Raw genomic sequence first — 21036 nt, forward strand, 5'->3', positions numbered from 1 at the left:
AAAAGGCATGAATTAGTGTTTAGATGGACATCGAGTAAGGGAGAGAAAGAGAAACAAAGAGAGAGAGAAAGAGAGAAAGAAAGCAGGAGAGAGAGGGAGAGAGAGAGGTGAGGAGGAAGGAAGGGAAATACATTTATACATCGCTTTGCAAGACTTCAGAATATTCCCAAGCAGTTTACAGCCAATGAAGCATGTTTGAAACACAACACCATTATACTGTAGGCAACACATGCACCCACTTAGCACACAGTCAGCTCCTAGGATCAGCTACTACTGATCCAAGACTGACATCTAGTTAGGGGCAAAGGCAGGAAATATTGCAATGCTAGTAGTAAATGGTTTGGGTAGAGTTTTGCATTATGATGTTTCAAGTTCAGTTGTGAGCCAAAGGGAATGCTGACGTTGGGCAGAATCTTGTTCCCTGGGCAGGACCATTTTCAGGTTTGGACCTGGTATTTTATGCCAACATGCCAACTGGTGCAATCATCTGGGAGGCGGCCAACTGGCTGCCTTTGGGTCTGCCATCCAATTAAGGACAGCAAGTGGCTTCCCGAGGCTGCAGACCCAATCAAAGGGCCTGTAGCATTGGAAGGACACCACCCCATCACCAGAGGGATGGGGGGTAGGGGTGGGGGGGTGGGGGGGTGCGGTGCTGTCACTGTAGAAGGGGCAAACATGAGGAGGCTTCCAGCTTGAGGCACCCACAGAAGATGTTTGAATTTTTGGAAATAGATTCTGGTCACAGCTCCCAGGCTACTCCTGTGGGCAGGAAACCTCTTCACCAGATAGCCAGTGGCTGTAGCTATGACCCACTGATCACTCCAACTGGTGAACTGGTGACAGGTGAGCACAGGTGGCCTTGCGCCCCCCCCCCCCCCCCGCCCCCCCCCACCGAAGCCAGCTGCTAGAAAGGCGCCTCTAGGTACCTGCCGGGCTTACATGAACTGTGTGGGGGACATATCTACCATCAGGAAGACCCAGGCGGAAGCCTCAATCAGCATACAAATGGACATTAAATTATGCAAATTGGTTACCCACCGCTGTCAGGTGGATAGATTCTGTCAACAATGACCCACCTCTGAGAGGATGGCCTGGAGGCAGGGACATGTTGGATTGCTGATCTTGTGCCAGGATACCTGAATTTCCTCCCAGTCCTGCCTTCAAGCCCATCCCTGAGGGATTGGGAAGATTCTGCCTGACGGAAGTTAAATAGCTACAGGGTGAGCCGGCCAACTTTTATGCTGGGGAGCAGGGTCCCCATCCCCAGTGTAAAATCCTGATCATGATTGCACAGTGTTTAGATCCATTCACAGCTCTTCAGATGATGAAACAGTCTGCATCCACATACAGAGACCTAGATCAGATTCAAGCTTGGTCTAATACGTGGCAATTAACAATCCCATCACAAAAGCAACGACCACCTCCAACAAGAGTGATTCTAAATGCCCTCCCCTTGACATTCAATGGCACAGCCATTGCCAAAAACCCCTACCATATATATCCTGGGGTTACCATTGACCAGAAACTGAACTAAATCAGCCACATTAGCACTGTGGTTTCAAGAACAGGTCAGAGTCTGGATTTGTTGCTGTGAGTGAATCATCTTCTGACACCCCAAAGCTTTTTGACCATTTACAAAGCCCAAGTGAGGAGTGTGCTTGAATGCTGTCTGCTTGCTTCGACGAGCACAGCTTCATCAGCACTGAAAAGAAAACTGATGCCAACCAAGGAAAAGCAGCCCATTTTATTGGCGTCCCATACACCATCTTATACATTCACTCCCTCCATTACCGATGCACAGTGACAGCAGCGTGCACAATCTACAAGATGCATTACAGCAACTCACCAAGGCTCCCTCAATAGCAACTCACAAACCCCATGACTCCTATCTCCTAAAAAGACAAGGGCAGCAGGTACATTGTATCACCACTATCTGCAAGCACCCCTACATGTCACACACCATCTTGACTGGGAAATATTTTGCTTGCTCCTTCATCGTCATTGGGTCAAAATCCTGGGGCTCTCTTCCTAATAGCACTTCACCACACTGACTGCAGTTTTTTCAAGAAGGTGGCTCACCATTGTCTTCTCAAGAGCAATTACTGATGGACAATAAATGCTGGCCTCGACGGCATTGCCCACATCTCATGAATGAAGTATAAAACAAGAGATGTTGGAGATTTATCCAATCCGCAAAACAAATTAGTATTTTAAGCTTCGTGCTGTTTATTGATGGTTGAAAGAAATACACAGCTACAGCAGCGAATGTCATCTTGTAAATTCTTGCATACTAACATTGCAGGAGGGGAGAGGAGTAGAAACTTAAATCTATGGAAAGACACTGATAGATGGGTAAAGTAATGAAGGATGGAGACTTGCAGGATAGCATTGATCATGAATGTCTACAATGCCAACTCATTATAACAAGCAGCTTTAAACAACTAAATCTTTGCTTTTATTCCACTAATTTGTAAATATTTCTGAATTTGATCATTTGTAAATGTATTCTTTTAAATATCTATTTTTGTTGCTTGTGTATAACTTTTGCTGATGAGTGTATGAAATAAAGAGAAATAAAATCCAAAAACGATATCACACAAGACTAACAGTGGTTTCTTAAAAATTGATGTAAAGAATTCTTGCTAATTAGTTTGCAGACAATGTCACAACAGCGATCAATAATTTCTCAGCTGCAAAAGACAGCATTATTGCCTGATTTATGTCTTCCCTTGTTCCTTGTCCCTCCGGGTTAATTGTCTGCTATTGACAGCAGTTTAGGTAAATGCAGCAGGGGAAAAAGTGAATTACATTGTAATACAATAGGAATGATTACGCACAAAGTGCAGACAAAGGACATGGGCCTGCATGTTAAGTTCTCAGCATGAACACAAATAAGTCTGGGTCAGGATTTGGTTTTACATCAGAACTTCCATTTTATTTAAGAGATGACAATATCAGTGAATGGATCCTTGCTCACAAAGCCTGTGGTGACAACGAGTAAAAATCATTTAGTTTTTGTCACACAAAGGTGCTCTGGGTCTTTGTAAACCTCCCTCCTTTTCTCTAAGCTTCATGGCTTCACCCGAGCACTGGTGACCCAGAAGAGATAGTGAAGGAAAGCACTGTTCATGGAGGGCTGTGGGCTTTCATGTATATTATAACAATTTGAATAAATCAGTTCAAATGCAAGTGATCCAATAGGTAAGTGTACAATATGCTTTAGATGAGCTATTCAAACCAGTAAGATCCCAGGTTTGATCTGAGTCTTTGATGATTTCAGGATTTCAGTGCCAATGGACTAAAAAGCAGAAAATCCAGCCATGCTTCATGATCGTTATCCATGACCTTTCCTGGAAAGCATGGTCTTTTATGAAGATGAGTTCTGCAGACTCCTACTGATGCTTGAAGCATGGCACTCAGATGAGATATCAAAGGAATGTTAGCACAAATGAATCCCTACTTCAGCTGTGAGATGAGATCCAAGATTGAGGAGAGCATAAGAGCAAAGTGAAAACAGGAGGCATGGAAACAGCACAGAAAACATTGAGGCTATCGGCCAAAGGAATTAAAGAATCAAGCCTCCCTACTTAAGAACAAAATATATCTGACAATTTTGTTTTAAATTTCTGCGCAAACGTGTAATGTGATGATATAGATTTGAAATCCAAAGCCAGAATTTGATGACAGACTCATGATCATAACTACAGTGATGATAGCAGCACTCAAAGGAGACTTAAGTTGTTCAGAAGTGGGCAAGCTGTAAATACAGGTCAGTTTGATATGGTGACGATGATGCTAACGCACAATGGGAATCTTAACAGTGTTAATAAAGTGAAAGAAAGCAGCAGAACTTCAACTTGAACACAGATCAAACTGCTTTGCATATTCTTGAAAAGTACCTTTTCCATGATATTGTTGCTCTTTAATAAATATCTAGTGGTCCTGGAAAAATCACAAATACCATTAGAATTTAACTATACTATTCATGATTGGTTCAATATCTCAAAAGATCAATCAAAGATTAATTCTGAAACCTGAATAGTGATTACTTAGCAAAAGCACACTGTTTGCAATGGCCGTTGTCTGACTAAACTAATTAATCACATTTAAAACAGCCCAGAGAGAGTGCATAATTTTTGTTCTTTTTGATTATTTATTCATTATCTTGTCATTGAAAGGTGCACAATGTTGCTATTGCATAACTAGATGTGCTACATGCTAAATTTCATTAGTTGTCTATCATATACTCATCCCAGAAGATTTATTGAGCCTGACTCTACAGTGCCTTTCTGAAATGGTACTCCTACAAGCAGCATTAGAATAGGCTTTAATCAGATAAAAGCAAAATACTGTGAATGCTGGAGATCAGACATGCAAACAGAAAGTGCTGGAAAAACTCACCAGGTCTGGCAGCACCTGTGGGGAGAGAAAGAGGGGCCCATAATTTCTGAGCTCTGGGGTGTCGTAACGCAGGGGAGAGGAGTGGTGGGATACCCAAAAGGTGTGCTGGGGAATACCCTCCCCACGCCCCTCCCTGCCGCCAGAAGTCCCCATGTTAGGATTGCACAGCAACTGCCTGGTGAAGAGCCCTGCTTTGGACATCATGAAGTAGGCTACGTAATCTTGAGTACATTAACAGAAAGCCTTTATTAACAACTCATAACTATATACATATATACAGTAGAGGATACAGCTCTGGAGCTGGCCCCAATCTAGGTCTTTACCCATCTGTAGACTGACCCTGGCTCTGGTTAATGTGCCTTCTTACATCACTCTGTGGGCGGCACTGTACTCAATCCCACATTAACCCTGTATGTACCAAACCCTACTGCTATACCTCCCCCCAAGTCTTTACCCCATGGATATAGAGTTACTTCAGTTTACTTCCAATCGTACATGGTTATAAGTCCTGTGCATTTACCTTATTGTTACAACCTTAATGCTGTTCCATTATTGCTGTTACAGTATTAGCATTAACAACATTCTCACTACCCTATCTCCACCCTTCAAATCCTTGACGTTAGATGTTCAGGCAATCTGGAGGCCTTATAACTCTTCCACACCTCGTCCACCATTCTGACAGGGGAGTGGTGGGCTCTGGTGCTTCTGGTATTTGATGGCTTGGAGGTTGGACTGGCATATGGGTATGGTTTCATCTGTTTCTTCCATTGCTTGATGTTAAACCATACCTCTGGCTGGTCTGGCTGGTTTGGCAGTGCATGGTTGTTGTTACTCTTAATTGTTTCCAGCAGGGTGGGTGAAAATGGCATTCACCTGCTTGGTGGTGACTTCGCTTCTTCTTTTTCCATTTGGGCCATTGGGAAGCTCTCTGAGGCTGAGGAAGGACATCCGTGTGGCAAGAAGAAGACTGAGTGGCATACTTACCTCTGTTTATTGTTGTTGATGGTGCAAGACTGCTCCGAGGTTCCAGCATCCCTTGTGGTTCTGGCACGCTGGTTGGAAGTTGCCGTGTGTGCACAGTGGTTGGTGTGTCTACCAAACAAACCATCATCGCAGTTGTTGATCCTTCTCTGCTACCACTTCCACCAGAGGCACTATGGTAATCTCATGTGCGGTAGGTTGGTCTGACCACTGGGGACTTTCCAGCACCTGGAATGATGATGCTCAAACCTGCTCCACAAAAAGAGAAGATAGATCACAGGTGAAATCAGAGTCCGAATACTCTTTAGTATTTGAGGATTCAGGACCATGCTGTTCTGGCTGGTTAATGACAGAGGTAGTCTTGACATCTTGTGCCATATGGAGTAGATCCAGGGCGATCCAGGTATCCCTGCTCAGAGGAGAGAAAGGCTGATTCACGACAACGTACATCAGCTCAAAACTCTGTTTGTTGCCATACCTCAGTGGTTCCAGGGTCATGCTGATGACCTGGAGTCAGACTCTCCCTGCTCCATAAAGTGGTGCCTGTTGTTCAAAGCCAGGACTGTCACCTGAATCTAATTTAAAATCTGTTAGATGACCATTTACCAGGATGTCAGCATTCCAAACTAGAGAGCTGCATTCTCTGATGTCATGCAAGAAGCATGGTTGTATGCCTTCAGGGTTTTTGGTCTCGACCTTGTGGATGACCTTTGGGAAGTCTGTGCGGCGCTAGGGTTTTAACTTGCACAGTTCACCAATACATCCCTGGTGGTTGCAGTGGAAGCATTGGGCAGTGATCACAGGACACTGATCTTTCCTGTGAGACCACTTCACATCATAGCGCTGGCAAGGTCTGCTAGGCGGTCCAGGAATTGCTTTCCTTGACTTGGATGGTCCCTGTGACATGATATGGTGGGCTGAGGGTTGATTTCTTCCCCAGCAGTGCTCTCTCCCTTTAGGTTGGTCCTATGTTGTTCACGAAGCTCAAGGAGTCTAACTAGCTGGATTGCCCTGTCAAGGGTTAGATTATCTTTTGCTTGTAGTGAATCGTCTGCAACATCCACCATGATTCTGTCTTGGATGAGCTCAGACTTTAAATCGCCACATTCACATCCCTCTGCCAGCCTGTAGAGATTGTTTATGAAGGAAACTACAGGTTCCCCAGGCAGTTGGACTCTCTTATTAAATTTTGCTCTCTCCCATGTATTATTGGATCTCAAATTGAAATAAACAGTGAGGGATTTTAAAACATCATCAAATTTGGCACATGACTCATCGATAGCTTGCCATGTAATAATGTCATCTGCAATTGCCCCAATCGAGTAAAGAAGTGTAAAGAAGACTTGGTCTGCCTCTGATTTTTATTTAGGTTTGCAGCAATGCTGTATCTTAATAATCTTTGCCTCCAAAGACTCGAATTCTGTGACTGGTCCGGGCCTTGGGTAAATCCCAGTGAAGCTGGAAGTATGGAATTGTGATACATTTTGAAGATTTTCAAAAGTGTAGGTACAGCTTAAGAGATTACAGGCTCCTCTTTTCCCTCAGAGGCCCTCCCCACACTAAATTTTGTGACACCAGATTCACGTGTGTATGGCTTGATAATTCACAATTGCTTTATTGAATCACCCACAACCCCACAGTACAAAACCCCAAAATTTAAAACAACCCATTCCCAGTAGCCGACATGGAGTCACCACGACTCAGGCTTAAACTTACAAAATGCTAACTCCTCACAAAGCCCCCACAACTTGGTTTAAACTTACAAAAACACAGGCAAAACACCACATTTTGCCTTGAAAACTTAAGAAAAAACCCTCAGACCAATATCACCAAGATATGGATGAAACAAGTTATAAGGTACCAGCAAAAAACATCAAGTTTTCACTCCAAACCTTCACAAAATCCTTAGGCCAATATGACTGTGATATGGCTGAAAATTACAATCCCCAACACGACTGGTCTGTCCAGTGCTGACTGTGGGCCTGAGTCAAGGTGACCAGACTCGAACCTTCTTCCAGCTGCAGCCCAGAACCTTCATGCCAACATCACCACGATATGGCTGAAAAGAATTACAATCCTCAACGTAGCTAGTCTGTCTGGTGTTGAGTGTAGGCCTGAGTCAAGGTGACCAAGTCTGACCCTCCTTCCAACTGCAATCTAGATACTCAGATCTGCTCTTCTTTTATAATAATATAACTCAGACATGTAAAAATATATTTCCTGTTGTTCCAATGTACATTTAGTTGATTCCACGCAAAGTCCAGACAAGTGTCATCAGCTCCAGCTGGTTGAAACAATACAGGGTTCTCCATGGAAGATGTATCCAGATCAATATAAAATAATATTCATCTCATTGTATTAGCAATTCTCCTGCTGTTTGAGGTGGGATAGTCACAGCACTTGGCTGCAAAGTTTTTTTTTTATTCATTCATGGGATGCGGGCTTCGCTGGCTGGGCCAGCGTTTACTGTCCATCCCTAATTGCCCTTAAGAAGGTGGTGGTGAGCTGCCTTCTTGCTACTGCAGTCCATGTGGTGTAGGTACACCCACAGTGCTGTCAGGAAGGGAGTTCCAGGATTTTGACCCAGTGACAGTGAAGGAACGGCAATATATCTTCAAGTCAAGATGGTGAGTAACTTGGAGAGGAACTTTCAGGTAGTGATGTTCCCACCTATCTGCTGCTCTTGTCTGTCTAGATGGTAGTGGTCGTGGGTTTAGAAGGTGCTGTCTAAGGAGCCTTGGTGAATTCCTGCAATACATAGCTTGGATGGTACACGCTGCTGTTACTGTGCATCGATGGTAGAGGGAGTGAATGTTTGTAGATGTGGTGACAATCAAGCGAGCTGCTTTGTCCTGGATGTTGGCCAGCTTCTTGAGTGTTGTGGGAGCTGCACTCATCCAGACAAGTGGGGAGTATTCTATCACACTCTTGACTTGTGTCTTGTAGATGGTGGACAGGCTTTGGGAAGTCAGGATGTGAGTTGCTGGATTCCTAGCCTCTGACCTGCTCTTGTAGCCATGGAATTTATAAGGCTTGTCCAGTTCAGCTTCTGGTCAATGGTAACCCCCAGGATATTGGTAGTGGGGGATTCAGTGATGGTAATGCCATTGAACGTCAAGGGGTGATGGTTAGATTCTCTTTTCTTGGACATGGTCATTGCCTGGTGCTTGTGTCCCATGAATGTTACTTGCCACTTGTCAGCCCAAGCCTGGATATTGTCCAGGTCTTGCTGCATTTGGACATGGACTGCTTCAGTATCTGAGGAGTTGTGAATGGTGCTGAACATTGTGCAATCATCAGCGAACATCCCCACTTCTGACCTTATGATGGAAGGAAGGTCATTGATGAAGCAGCTGAAGATGGTTGGGTCAAGGACACTGCCCTGAGGAACTCCTGCAGTGATGCCTTGGAGCTGAGATGATTGACCTCCAACAACCACAACCATGTGTTAGGCATGCATCCAGAAAATGGAGAGTTTTTCCCGTTATTCCCATTGACTCCAGTTTTGCTGGGGCTCCTTGATGCCACACTCGGTTAAATGTAGCCTTGATGTCAAGGGCATTCACTCTCACCTCACCTCAGGAGTTCAGCTCTTTTGTCCATGATTGAACCAAAGTTGTAATGAGGTCAAGTTCTGAGTGGCCCTGGCGGAACCCAAACTTGGCGTCAGCGGGAAGGTTATTGCTAAGCAAGTGCCGCTTGATTGCACTGTTGATGACCCCTTCCACAACTTTATTGATGATGGAGAATAGACTGATGGGACGGTAATTGGACAGGTTGGATTTGTCCTGCTTTCTGTGTGCATGACATTCCTGGGCAATTTTCTACAAAGCCGGTTAGATGCCAGTGTTGTAGCTGTACTGGGTCAGCTTGGCTAGGGACTTGGCAAGTTCTGGAGCATTAGTCTTCAGTACTATTACCAGAATATTGTCAGGGCCCATAGCCTTTGCATTATGCAGTGCCTTCAGCCATTTCTTGATATCGCGTGGAGTGAATCTAATTGGTTGAAGACTGGCATCAGTGATGCTGGGACCTTCAGAGGAGGCTGAGATGGATCATCCAATCAGCGCTTCTGCCTGAAGATTGTAGCAAATGCTTCAGCCTTATTTTTTGCATTGCTGTGCTGGGCTCCACCATCATTGAGGATGGGGATATTTGTGAAGCCTCCTCCTCCAGTGAGTTGTTTAATTATCCATCACCATTCACGACTGGATATGTCAGAACTGCAGCGCTTAGTTCTGATCCGTTGGTTGTGGGATTGCTTAGCTCTGCCTATCACTTGCTGCTTATGCTGTTTGGCATGCAAGTAGTCCTGTGTTGTAGTTTCACCAGGTTGACACCTCATTTTTAGGTATGCCTGGTGCTGCTCTTGGCATGCCCTCCTACACTCTTCATTGAACCAGGGTTGATTCCTTGACTTGATGGTAATGGTAGAGTGGGGGATATGCTAGGCAATGAGGCTACAGTTTGTGTTCGAGTACAATTCTGCTGCTGCCGATGGCCCACAGCGCCTCATAAATACCCAGTCTTGAGTTGCTAGATCTGTTTAAAATTTATCCCTTTTAGTTGGATTGCATCCTCAGTGTAAAGGTGGGACTTTGTCTCCACGACTGTGCAGCAGTCACTCCCATCGATACTGTCATGGACAGATACATCTGTGGCAAGCAGGTTGGTGAGGATGAGGTTAAGTATGTTTTTCCCTCTTATTGTTTCCCTCACCACCTGCAGACCCAGTCTAGCAGCTATGTCATTTAGGACTCAGCCAGCTCAGTCAGTGGCGGTGCTACCGAGCCACTCTTGGTGATGGACATTGAAGCTTCCTTTACACCCTCAGTGCTTCCTCCAAGTGGTGTTCAACATGGAGGAGCACTGACTTATCATCTGAGGGGGATCGGTACATGGTAATCAGGTGGACGTTTCCTTGCCCACATTTGTCCTGATGCCATGAGACTTCATGGGGTCCGGAGTTGATACTGAGGACTCCCAGGATAACTCCCTCTCAACTGAATACCACAGTGCAGCACTTCTGCTGGGCCTGTCCTGCTGGTGAGACAGGACGTACCCAGGGATGGTGATGGTAAGATATGATTCCATGAAGATGCCTATGTCAGGCTGTTGCTTGACTAGTCTATGAGACAGCTCTCCCAATTTTGGCAATATCCCTCAGATGTTAGTGAGGAAGACTTTGCAATGTCGACAGGTCTGAGTTTGTTGTCGTTTCCGGTGCCTAGGTCAATGCCGGGTGGTCCATCCAGTTCCCTTCCTTTTTTAAGGCTTTGTAGCACTTTGCGTGGCTTGCTAGGCCATTGCAGAGGCCATTTAAGAGTCAACCACATTGCTGTTAATGAGGGATTGAATGACCGTATTCCAGTACTATTATCTGTGTTGCAGGCCTTAGTTGCATAATTTCTTGAATGTATTGTATTGATGATATGTCCTTTGTGCTACTGTATTGATTGTATTAGTTTATGGCAGGTAATGGCATTTCTCTGGCACCATTGCTCCCTGATAGCAGCCAGTCAATGTCCAAACCATTTTGATGACTCACTGTTTTTTCATTAAAGGGAGGATCTTTCCCTCATTGGGCAGGCTCGGTGAGGGTGGGCAGGGGCAGTCAGGAAGCCGACTGCTGCCCGTGGTTGGGGCCGGACTGCGATTTGACACTGGCGAGCCAATTAAGGCCAACCAGTGTGAAACGCGAGCGGCAGCGCTCAGCGCTGCCTGTGTAAGGGGGGTGGGAGAAGTGCGAGCATGAACTTCGCACATGCGCGCACGTGTAGACTGGAAAAGCTCCCTGAGGCACAGAGCTGCTATATGTTATAAATGAAAGGTTAAAATTTTTATTTTATTTTTATTTGTAGTTGGAAACCGCATCCCGCCCGTGGATAAGGTTTCCTAAAAAATGCAAAGGCTGCTTGGCCTTTTCACCTGCCCGCCAGCCATAAGGTTGCAAGGGCAGCGAAAATTCTCTTTCAATTATGGCTTTAATGGCCTTAATAGGTCTTCTAATTGTCGGCGGGCGCACTGCCAACTCCAGTGCACGTCCGCCGACCCAAATATCGCATGAGTGCGCGGTACTGTTTGTTCGCCCACCCGACATCATCACTTGGCAAGCTAAAAATATTGGCCCCAATGCCTGAATTAACCCCTTGCTGCCCAGCTCTGTACTGCTGACTGAAGCTTATTGTTTGTAATTGATAGCTGCAATCATGAGGTCAAAACATGCCCATGGGTTTTGAAATTATGTTCCGTAAATTTCCCAGTTGGAGTGGATTCCAATCCGACACCTTCCAAGATGGCATGGCCGTTCACTGCCAAACAATGGACCTTCCTGCACTTGCCAGTTTTTGGCAGGCTTTCCAAAGTAGTGGCTGCACAACTCTACCTGGAGAAGAAGGGTCCACAATGGTTGCATGTGTCGGCTGGCTGCCAACTTAATTTAATCAGTGGCATAGCGTTGCAAGTCGGGACACGTAGAAAAGAACTCCAAACTTGCTGTTTAGGAAATCAGACAGTCACAAGGTACCTGAAGTAGACAAAATTAATTATTAATTAATTTACTTCTCTTTCTGTCATACTTGGGAGCCGCGTGTTGAGACTCGGAGTCGGGGATCGGGATTAGCATCGGGTTTCTTTCAAACGGCATTTCTGAATGAATGAATGAAAAGGAGTTTCCCAGGACTGGCTGTCCTGGAATTTAAAAATAAAAATGATCTCACCTTTGCAGGCTGTGAGCTCTGCTTGCTGAAGCTTGACTTCCAAAGGAGATTCAATGGGCTCTTATGCTGGTGTAAAACTTCTGCCTTTTTGCTTCCAAGCTCTTCTCTCTCTCAAGCTGTTTCTTTCTGGTGAATTTTCTCCGCGTCCATAGCTTCAGTTAGGAGTTTGTTTCAGTTCAGAATCCGTTGAAGGTGTCCTTTTTTTCAGTTTATGTACATTCTTGCGAGGATAAGGGTTTTTGATCCAGACACTGCCACTAGGGAGAGTCCTGCTTCAGACACCATGAAGTAGTCTTTATGGTCTTGAGTATATTAACAGAAAGTCTTAATTAACAACTCATAACTATATATATATTTACCGTAGAGGGCACAGGTGTGGAGCTGACTCCATCCTAGGTCTTTACTCAACTCTGTCCATCTCTAGACTGACATTGACTCTGGGTCATGTGCCTCGAACATTACAGTTTGGGCAGTACTATACCCAGTCCCACATTAACCCTGTATGTACCAGACCCTACTACTACAACTTGGAAGTTCAAATTTCTGTTAGGCAATGGGAACCATCCAAAATTCCGAGTTAAATTGCAAACATTGGATAGTTCTGACTGTCTTACAGATACTTACCCAGAAAATGTCAGAAGAATTAAAACCACTTCTAACTTCTGGGGAACTATAGTGCTGACCCATCCTGAACCCCCACGGGACTCGCCCCATCCCCCAACCTTCCATTGGACACCCCGACTACCCTGCAGCACACCCCTGCCCACCCAACTATGCCCACAATCCCCTAGCGCCCCCTAACTACCCACCAACCTCCACACTGCCTACCCCATGACCCCCATAGGACTTTCACACCCCCCGACACCCCTATTGGACCCTCCAACTGCCCCCCATCCATCCCAGCTGCCCGCCCCTCCCTCCAAGTACGCCCCCAAAACACCCTTGACCATGCTGCAACCCTTCACAGGACTCCTCCCACCTATTGCCAAACTGCCATGTGACCCCTCCCACCCCAGACTGCCTGCTCCACCACCCAACTACACCCCCATGATCCCCCGGCTACCCTCCTCATCCCTATCTACACTCCCCCCTCAACTACCCCTCATGCCCCCAACTACACCTCCACCTCCCCACCTATACTCCCCACCCCTAACTACACACCCGACCTCCAACTCCCCTCACCAATCCCCTCAATGACCACTAAAACCCCACGGACAACCACATCTGGTCACCTGTCTGCCCAACTGATCATCTGACACCCTCCCACTGACTATCCGATCGCCCTCACTGACCACCCACCCACTGACCACCCAACCTCCCCCACTGACCACCCCCTGACCATCCAACCTCCACCCTCTGACCCACCCTACCCCTGCACTCGTCCCAAACCGCCCTAACCATCCGCACCCCCCCACCCCCCCCCAACTCAATCCTGCCTTCTTACCTTATACACTTACCTTCTCCCTGGATTCTCAAAGTGGCTGGGCTGTAAAAAAGGAGGCGTGTCTTCCTGACCTTTGGCTCAGCTGCCCTTGACACAAGGCCTCGGGAACCCCCTGCACTGCACCTTTCTCACCCGGCCCGAATCGGATGGTCGGGCAAGAAAGTTGTGGCTGCATTTCAGGGTAAGTAACTGGGAGCGGAGTGAACAAAAATCTCTGGGCTGTAACAGTATTTGTCAATTTTATTTGGAAATAAAAGGAAATGTGGCCTGAACTCGAAATTTATTTTCCTAATTCCTCAGTTTTAAACTACATACCATAGAAATCCTGACAGTTTGGGTGGAAAACTTGGGGCAGCCCTTGTTGCTGCAAATTCATATTCTCCGAGTAACGGGTTAAGGCCAGTTGCATCTGTTAGTGCACTTTTGCGAAAGCTCTCATTTCATTCTGGATCCCCCTGAGGATCTGAGAAATGCATTAAAATTCAACAACCGGAGAGCTGTCTTTAGGGATCCAGAGCTATGTCATCTTTTCTCTGCCTGACCTTTTCTTTTAACTAGGGCTGTCCTTGGGTCATAAAAGCAAATCACACTAGAGATGCATCGTTTGATTCAGAACTGACAGAGCCAGTTGATGCGACTCATCCTGTATAAACATATTTGTATCTGAATAATAATTTACACACAGTCTTAATACAGTGAAAAGATTGAATGTAATACCACGCAAAACAACACCTGGGTTTCATCAAAATAACTCAACCATACTATAATGATATGTACGGACCACACTGGGCTGAATTTTTCCTTCGGTGAGCTGGGGGTGGGGCCCGCTTGCCAACGCGAAAATGACGCGGGATGATGTCGGGCGGAACCCCCCACATCATCCCGCCCCGTTTAAATATTCAGGAAGGCGGGGGGACAGCGAAATCAGCTGTCCACTCGCCGACCTGTCAATGGCCAATTGAGGCCACTGACAGGGTAGTTAAAACAATTAAAGGCCCTGCCCATCCAACCTTAAGGTTGGCGGGAGGCCAGGAGCCCCGGCAGGAAATAGAAAAAACATGAAACCTCATCCACCGGCGGGATGAGGTTTCATGCCGGTTTTTTAAAAATTTAATAAAGTTTTGTGCACTTTATTATCATGTCCCATCTTGTGTGACATTGTCACATGAGGGGGACATGTTAATTATTTTCTTTATTTTTCTATTTTTAAACATTGACAACCTTTCAGCGATCTCCCTGAGGCAGCACTTAGCCAAACAGAGCAATAGAGAGCCAAACAGAGCACAACAGAGACAAACAGAGCCAAACAGAGTCAAACAGAGCGCACTCTTGCATTTGGGGAATCCCCCCCCGCCTGCACAGGAATTGCATAGCACTTCCCGTCAGGCGTCACGCTGGGCGGGCCTTAATTGGCCCGCCCACTTAAAATGGCGGTAGGGCCCGTTTCGACGGCGGCGATTGGCTCCCCGCCTGCCGCCGAGCCGGTGGGGCCCACCCACCCGTCAAGGGCAAAATTCAGCCCACTGTGTTTTTCCTTATTTGTGCAATCAATAATATTTAATATCTGGAAATTGCCCTAATACTGAACCCAATGTAATTTTATACAGCCAGCTTTTATAAAATATTGGCCTAAATATTGAAAAGAAATTTGGCAATGAAAAAGTGATAATGAAGCCTGGAGTCAGCGATGGCAGAAGATGGGAGTTTGGAAATGGAAATTAAGCAATGGATTAGCTCTGCTTGGAGTAATTGAAATAAGTGCATTGGAATGTTATGTGACATAGAAGTATCACTGAAACTGAAAGGTAGAATCTACAAGGCAGTTGTGGGTCTGGCCTGTTATATAATGCAGAAACTTGGGCAACATCTAGAAGAGAGGAACAATGATTGGGCACTAATGAGATGTGGATGCTGAGATGGATGTGTGGAGTAATGGGAAAGGACAAAATCAGGAACAAGCACATCGCAGTGGGGTGGGGGGCGGGGGTGGTGGGGGCGGTGGTGGGCGGGGTGGTCAGTGAAGATTGTGGGAGCATCAAGGAAAGTAGCTGAGAAGAGATTGAAATAGTGTGGTCTCTTGTAGAGGGAGAGAGGAAATGAGGTGAGGTGACTGTTGGAGATGGGACTGCCAGAAGGAAGGAGAAGAGGGAGGCCTGAGACCAGATGGAAAGATGCAGTGATGAGAGACTTAGATGCAGTGGGATTGGAAGAGGAATGGGTGATTGGCAGGAGGAGATGGAGAAGGGTGATTAACCAGTGTTCTGGTGACCCCAAGTCATATGGGAGAAGTTGGAAAAAGGAGAGTGAAGCATGAATTAGTAAATTGGTGCAATAGTCTTCCATATCAATTTGTGAAAATTCACATAAGGACTGCATTACAGGGCTTTTAATTCCTTCCAGACTTTGCTCCAGATAAGTATTGGTTTGGGGCATTGTATTTAATCAAATGCAATTTCTTCCTTTTTATTTAAGAATAACCTGTAACAATGACACAAGTCAACAGCTGTAACAGCATTTCACCTTTCAGTTCATAGCAAATAATTTTCTGTGCTATGTCTGGTAGGAAGAAAAGAACTGTTTGTATTTATATGACACCTTTCACAGCCTCAGGTCATCACAAAGCGCTTTGCAGCCAGTTAGGGGCTTTTGAGATGTAGCAACTGTTGTAATGTAGAGAAGCATTTCAATGAATTTGTGCACAGCGAGGTCCCACAACAGTGGAACCTTGATAATGACCAAGTAACCTGTTTTACTGCTGTTAGTTAAGGGATGAATGTTGGACAGGGAGAATTTGCCTGCTTTTCTTTGAAATAGTGACATGGGATATTTTATGCCCACCTGAGAAGGCAGGCAGGGCCTCGATTTAATGTCTCATTCAAAAGGAGGCACCACTGATTCAATAAGGTGTTACACAAAAGGTTAATATGCAAGATATGGGCTCATGGAGTTGGGGTAATATATTGTCATGAATAGAGGATTGGTTGATGGACAGGAAGCAGGGAGTGGGCACAAACAGGCATTTTCAAATTGGCAGGTAGTGACTAGTGGAGTGCTGCAAGGATCAGTGCTGGGAATTCAGCTATTTATAATCTATATTAATGACTCAGATGAAGAGGCAGAGAACAGTGTATCTAAGTTTGCTGATGACGCAGAGCTAGGTAGAAAGGTAAGTTGTAGGGAGGACACAAAAAGGTTGCAAAGTAATATAATCAAGTTAAGTGAGTGAGCAACAAGATGGCAGATGGAGTATAAGAGTAACTTCCAAGCTCCAGAGTATTGAATTGCAGGGGTAACCCAAAGTTGCACTGGGGATTCTCCTTCGGAAGTTCCCAGGTAAAGTTTGCACAACAAGGCCCGACAATGCCCCCAAGCCCAACCTGACCCTCCCCTGAGGCCTGGGACTTGGGTGTTCCTTTCCATACAAGAAACGCAGAAAGTGAGCATGCAAGTACAGCAAGCAATTAGGAAGGCAAAGAGCATGTTAGCCTTTATTGCATAGGGATTGAAGTGAAGCAAAAAAGAAGCCTTGCTACAATTGCTCAAGGTTTTAGTAAGACTACATCTGCAGTACTGTGTGCAGTTTTGGTCTCCACATTTAAGAAAGGATATACTTACATTGGAAGCAGTAAAATGAAGGTTCCTGGGATGAGGGGGCTGCCCTATGATGAGAGGTTGAGTAAATTGGGCCTATATTTTCTGGAGTTTAGGAAAATGAGAGGTGATCTCATTGAAACATTCAAGGTTCTGAAGGGGCTTGATAGGGTCGATGCTGTGAGATTGTTTGCATTGGCTGGGGAATCTAAAACAAGGAGGCAGAGTCTCAGGATAAGGGGCCAATCATTTAGGATTGAGATGAGGAGAAATTACTTTGCTCAAAGAGTTGTGAATCTTTGGAATCCTCTACCATAGAGGGTTGTGGATGCTCCATCAGTGAATACATTTAAGGTTGGGCTAGATAGATTTTTAGTCTCTGAGGGAACCAAGGGATTTGGGGATTTGGGGATTGGGCAGGGAAGTGGAGTTGAAACCCATGATCAGCCATGATCGTATTGAATGGCGGAGCAGGCTTGATGGGCCACATGGTCTACTCCTGCTCCTATTTCTTGTGTTCTGACAATGCAGGGCTTCTACTGCACTGAAGTGTCAGCCTGAACTTTGTGCGTAAGTCACTCAAAATTACATATCTAATTTCTATCTCACCTTCCCAGTGAGTGGCAGGAGCCATAACTCCAACTTCCCATAACCCATTCCATCAGGATCATTGTGCAACTTTTGAACATGGACAGGCTTGTTTCCCACGATTTCCAAACTCTCCCAACTCCCCAATAACTGGAACATAATGAACTGCCATGACCTGAAATTCTATGACAGTTCTCTTGGTCTTCTGCCATATCTCTGTGGAAGATCAGTGGATCTACAGAAAGACATTTTGAGCCCTTCAAACTGTTTCTCTGGTTGTTCAATTGACTTTTGGTCACTCTCTAAATTTTCCCATCCCACCTGCAGCAATGCCTGCTGCTGGCAGGGCCAGAAAATGCCACCCTTAATCTTGCCTAACATATTTTAACTCAAGTAAATTAGATGTCCACCACAATGCAGTGGTATATATTTGACAGCAGGAGAAGCTGTGTTAATTATATGTATTTGTTTGGCATGTCAGCTGAGTGTGGGAATTGTATATGTAGTTTTAGGGTGTTCAGGGCTGAAAGGATTAATGTGTGGGTTTGGAAAAACTGCCCACATGAGGATGTAAGAGAGAGTCAGATGACTAAGAGTCGAGAAGGAGAAAGCTCATGGCTTAGACTTAGCAACACCTGTAGTCTGATTTATCTGTAAGCAGTTATGTTCATACAATAAGCCATTATTATTCAGGCATATCTCTGCCTCTGCAATTGCTCCTTAGCCAGTCACAACCAATACACTGCAGTATATGCTATCTATTTCTGTACAGTCCTGTGTAGCTCACTCCTGTAGAGCTGGCACATCTCCTATACAATTAGCATATGTATCTCTACAGTGTAACTAGTGTACAGCTCCGTTAACTTAGGCATTTGATGTACATATACAGAGTCAATTTTCATATGGCATGTACTATAAAAGATGTCAGTCCTAGTAGACTATCAGCTATCAGCTTTGTCAGTTCAGTTATAACTCTGTCATTTATACATTTTTTTAACCAACCATCCAAGAGATTCATTCACAGATCTATGTCTACTCACTTCAGATATCACCAGTTATTTTGTGTGGAGGGAGCTGAGCTGGGAAATTACAAAAGCTTCCTCACAGTTCTGGCGTACATCAACCACAATGGTACATGAGGTAACCTTTATATTTCTTGTAATCAGGCCTCCAGGTTTTACAGTAGGAGCAGAAGTTAATGGTCTCCACCAGTGGCGGATTCGGAGGTGGGGGAGTGATGTGTGGAGGTTGAGACCTTGCCACCTTGACAGCTCCCTCCAATTTAGTCCAAGGTGGAATGGTCCAGGGATGGCCTTACCACTCAAAGGTTAATTGAGGCCCTTAAGTGGCCATTTAGGACCTCATCCCATCACCAGTGGTATTTAACCAGAATCCGGTTGGGGCCTCAACACATGGATAACCCACCAGGTAAACCCTGTGGCCTGGTGGGAGGTGGGTGTGGAGGGGGAGGTGCGGAGGGAGGAGGGTCTGCCCTGCTTGGGCCACTCAAGGACCAGCATAGAGACCTGCCAGGGGCATGAGCCGCCCATGGGCAAAGAACTCTGCCTGCCCTAAAAAAACATATCCGACTTCCCCATTGTACCAGGACCTATTTGCTTGGCCCTGTCCCCTTATTCCTGGGACCCCATGGCTGATCCTCTGCCTAGGCCTCCTGTAGTATTGCCAGTGGCCACTGCTCTGGGTGGCGCTGCCGATAACCGAGAGCTGCTGGCCCCTGATTGGCTGGAAGCTCTCAGAGGCAGGACATCCACCTCGCTGGGAAGCCCAACAGTGGGAAGGAAAGTGCCTGACTGGGTGTCCCAAAGTTGGCCATGGCGGGGTTGCAACTGGTTTTCCAGACAGGGGAGGGGGGGGCCTCTCATGACCATTAAATTCTGCCCCAGAAGTCAGAATTGCAGCATCCCTGAAGCATTTTAAAGAGGGTGTCCAGGGCCAGGATTTTCCGGTCATCGGGTGGGCTTGGCCAGTGGGCCCAAGAGTGGCCAGGAAGCTGATCGCTGCCTGCAATCAGTCCCCGACTGCGATTTCATGCTGGCTGACCAATTAACAGCCAGTCAGCGTGAGTTGTGCGCTGATAACCTCAGCGCTGCCAGGGTGGGGGCGGGAGGAGCATGAGTGTTGAAATTCGCGTATGCGTGTGGGTGTGTGCAGTAAAAGCTCCTTATTAAAAAATTTTTTTTATTATAGAAAAGAAAGAAAGATATTAAAAATAATGAAAACATGCCCCCTCATGTGACTTTGTCACATTAGCAGGGACATGTTAAGTATGAGTGTTAAAGGGTTTTTTTTAAATCACTGGTCGAAACCTCAGCCCGCCTGTGGATGAGGTTTCACAATGCAAAGGCCGCTCGGCCTTTTCACCCACCCACCAACCGAACAGTTGGACGGGCAGCAAAAAATTCTAGTCAATGAATTGATTAAGGGCCTTAATAGGCCGTTTAATTGTTGGTAGGTCGCTGCCAACTCCCGCGCATGTCCGCCAACTGAAATATCACACGAGTGTACAATGACGTTGGGACGCTTACCTGACATCATCACGCGTCATTTTGCGCTTGTTCGAGTTGGGCACATGCTCACCCAACAAGAGAAAAATTCTACGCCAGGAGTTGCTGAATTTAGTTAACAATGAGCCAAATTCCTTAGTCAGTTGTCATTGTGAGTATGAATACGTTGATGGCGTTTTACAGCGAGATGAAGCCAGTCTAAATATTTGCTACCATTTGCTTCACCACATTGATTTTTTTTAATACCAAGCTGATTTTGAAAACAACTACATACATTAGTAAATTTGTAGTATTTTTGACAAAATAAATATTTTAGTTCCATTGTACATGTTACACTTGGTGTACTTACCAATTTACTAACTTGTGACTTTTTCTAATTTCAAAATTTACCAGAAGAGGACCACCTGAGCATATACATTACAATGAGAAAGAAAAATCCCAAGGAAAGGGCCCACCATCCGTGGTTAACTAAAAAAGCTAAAGACAGTAACAAACTTAAAGCAAAAGCCTATAATTACGTAAAGACAGGTGGCAGGTCGGAATATTGGAAAGAATATAAAGAACAGCAAAGAATGACAAAAGGATTAAAAAGGAGGGAAAAATTAGAGTATGAGAGAAAGCTAGCTAGTAATATAAAGACAGATAGTAAGACTTTCTATAGATATTTAAATAAGAAAAGAGTTAACAAAATGAACGTTGGTCCTATAGAGAGTGCATCTGGGGAATTGATAATGGGAAGTAGGGAGAAGATGGATGAATTAAACAGGTATTTTGCTTTGGTCTTCAC

Source organism: Cetorhinus maximus, chromosome 1 (genome assembly GCF_964194155.1).
Source record: "Cetorhinus maximus chromosome 1, sCetMax3.hap1.1, whole genome shotgun sequence".
NCBI classification, from domain to species: Eukaryota; Metazoa; Chordata; class Chondrichthyes; order Lamniformes; family Cetorhinidae; genus Cetorhinus; species Cetorhinus maximus.